The sequence below is a fragment of the Ammospiza nelsoni genome, chromosome 4, assembly GCF_027579445.1.
Source record: "Ammospiza nelsoni isolate bAmmNel1 chromosome 4, bAmmNel1.pri, whole genome shotgun sequence".
Taxonomy (NCBI): Eukaryota; Metazoa; Chordata; class Aves; order Passeriformes; family Passerellidae; genus Ammospiza; species Ammospiza nelsoni.
This window is the reverse complement of record NC_080636.1, coordinates 8,876,352-8,879,616: the sequence shown is the minus strand read 5'-3', so window position 1 is coordinate 8,879,616 and position 3,265 is coordinate 8,876,352. Positions and strand designations below refer to the sequence as shown.

Sequence of the window (3,265 nt, the reverse complement as noted above, 5' to 3'; positions counted from 1 at the left end):
CTGCCCACTGGATTCTCAGAGGAAGACCCAACATTTCTACGCCACCATTGGACCTTCAGAGGAAAACCACCACCTTCTACAGGATCACTGCTCCAACAGAACCACACCTGTCACTGCAGGAGAACTGCAGCTGTTGTAGTGTGTTTGTTAAGTTCATTTAATTCCTCCCCCATTTTATGTATCTGCTCCCCCCATTTTGTGTAAAATGGTTCTGCCCTCCTCAGTTTTCCCGCCACAGCTCTCCTTGCAGTTATGTTACTGTGGTTACCCCTGCCCCCTTCAGTTGTCAATCGCTCAAGTTATGTAACTTCCCCTTCCTTATTTTACCATATAAGTAAGCTTTTCCTCCTCCCTGGGCTCAGTCAATCACCCCCCACTCCTCCCAGCTTTCGAGAACCTTCTTCTCTTTGGGGGATGTAATTGGCTGAGGTCCCGGGGCTCCTCTCTAACCTTGTGTTTATTGGATATGTTTGCATGTCAGTTATGTTGTGCATCTCCCTATATGTTTTCCTATTTGCTAGCGGGGTTTCCCTCCTTTCTCCGCCCCTTGCCTTTAAAACCTCGCCTCTCCCCTTGCCCGAGGTCATTTTGCTGGTCGGTGCCTTCCCTCTGTTGGTACCTGCCATCCTTCAATAAACCGACGTTAACCCCCAGCAAGTGGTCGCTCCCTTTCCTCGTCTCGTCCAGTGCATATAATCCAGTCCGCGATTCGGCCCAGCCCGGGGCCACGACGCCAAGGGGGGCTGATCTCAGATGCAGCGGAGGCGTCGGCCGTTTCCCCTCTAGCTAGCCAGACTTTGAGCCGCTTACGCGTTCGTGCATGCAGCCACCATTCAATTGGACTGCTACCAACACCCTGACCAACAGGAATGTCAGGTTGTATTTTAACTTTGTCTGCTTGAAAAGTAAATTTTTTTTTTCATGAGCTAATTATTTCTAAACTTTAAAGAACTGCTGCAGATGAAATTGAAGGTTATAGGACTTAGTTAAGAACGTAAAATTAATTGCTGCAAAGAATCTTGGGAGAAGAGAAGAGCCACGGGCTGGGCAGAGCAGTGGTGATGGCGATGGTGGTGGCTGGGATGGGCAAGCCCCACTGGCAGCACACAGGAAATAAGCCTTGAGCTGCTCAGAAAAATGAAGATACTGCTCAAAGGAAAGCAGTTCTGGAGGCTGCATGGAGAAACTAGATTGAATGTGAGAAAAAAGCATTGTCTGTGGTTGAGCAGCTCCTGGAAAAGGACATTGCTGAAGAGTTCCTTCTAAATTGTGGAAAATGTATTACTCCACTATAAAAACGTTGTTGATGAGAGGTCTATCATCAAACTCTGTGGTTATCTTCCATGTCACAATAAATTGGAAAATATGCCAAAGTAGAAGTACAGCATTTCAATAAAAATGAACAGAATTTATTATGTCACTGAAAGAAAGTGCTTTTGCAGCAACTTTTTAGAGCATCTAAATATTTTGAAGCTCAAATTTCCAAAAGTCCAGTGTGGAAGAGAGAAGAAGAAAAACCACAAGACACAGAGCGGCTGAAGGAGGGGTGGAGTGGACAGTCTGCAGAAGAGGTGAAACTGTGTGATGAAGTAATTAAAGCATTTGACATTGAAAATCCTAGGATATCTTCAGATCCAGGTGAATATGGTTCTCATCACACAGCCAATGACAGCAGTGCTGATACCTAACAAAGATTTATTTCTTCTGTCCTACTAGGAAGTCAGTCAAGTTTAGCCAATTTTGCACAGCAATTGCAAAGAAAATTGCATCCTCAAAAAGAACCATGCTCAGAAAGTCCATGCTAGCCCTAAAACTGAAGATGCAGATGTGGTAGAAGCCACTGAACTCTCATTGTAAATTAGACACTCAGGAAGAAAGACATACTTGTTCTGTTCATAATGAAGTAACTGCAGCACCTTCTGACAATACTGCTCCTGGAAAATCAAATGCTTCAGAAATCTTTGAAAATACTCATGGATCACAGAGAGTTTTTCTAGATATGAGCAAAAGAGAAGCAGAACATCTTAAAAGAACACTATCTAACTCAACAGAACATAAAAACCCTGAACTGAGGCATCCAGTTAATTCCAGAGGTAGTTTGCTAGAAGTGCTTAGGCAAACACTTATGGAATGGAGAACTGAGGAAACTAAAATTTCTCCATGGCCCAAACTATACTTCTTTGTGCTCATCAGAGTGCATAGCATCTGTCAACCAGGAGATTGAAGAACTTGATAAGGATGGCTTAGATACAGCTGATCATCTCAACACAGCTGTTGTAGGGGAGTCTGAAAACAGTTTGAACTACTCTTCACCTTTCATAGGCTCAGGTGGAATAGTTAAGCCTGTGCCCAGTTATGAAAAATTCAAAGAAGAAACAGAGTTCCTAAAACTCAGAGTAAAAGAGTTCTATAAAGGAAGATGCATCTTGGCTGAAGAGGCAGCGACACAAGCGCAAGCAGGGGAACATCCAAGCAAAGACAAAGAGGATCAACAGGAAGATATCACCTTCCCACTTGTGGATTCAAATGCACAAATGCAGATTGGAAACCAATTCGTCCTTGAAAACCTTAAGAGAAGCATTATCCACAGTTTTGGGCCTTCTTCAGTTTGCTTCAGGTGATGTTTACACAGAGCAAAAAAATCTTGTCCAAACTTTGCAGTTAAAAAAAGAAATACTATTCACAAAATGCCTGAATGGACTCTCATTGCTATTGTTTTGTCATCTGTATTGTCACAAACAACTCCACTTTTCAAGAATACTCAGACAAACCCAATGTACACACAGTTCCTGACCCTATTACTGGGAAAACTGCTTTTCAAAAATGAAGATCTGGAAAGTTTAACAAGGATATTTAGAATGGACTGACAACTTGAATGGTCAGTCAGCTTTAAGCTATTTTGTGCGTCTTAAAATCATGCTGGTTAACTGCAGGTTAACCATGGGTTTAATTTTTAGTATTTTGTAAGTAGATACAGTAACTACACATTGTATCAGCTGGAGCAGAAAATGTGTGAAGCACATTTTGTAAGGCCTTTCTTTTATAATTCTTCTACCTGTCCATGACATTTAGGCCTGTTCATTTAGGTCAGATAAGTGCATCTCTTGTCTTACCCACAGCTGAGCTATGTAAGTACTTTTACAGAATTAAGTTACTGAATTATGAGTAAGAAAATGCCTTAAAAATCTTTGAGGTCTAGAATGTATATAAAATAAGTAAAAGTTAGTAACCGAAATCCAAACACAGCTCCACATAATCTAAAATA

General features: G+C 41.8%; 1 pseudogene; it reads left to right on the top strand.

Annotated features, from left to right (window-relative positions):
- The first annotated feature begins 1,061 nt into the window (after positions 1–1,061).
- LOC132072787 (putative RNA polymerase II subunit B1 CTD phosphatase RPAP2) lies at positions 1,062–2,888 on the top strand (annotated as a pseudogene).
- The last annotated feature ends 377 nt before the right edge of the window (positions 2,889–3,265 follow it).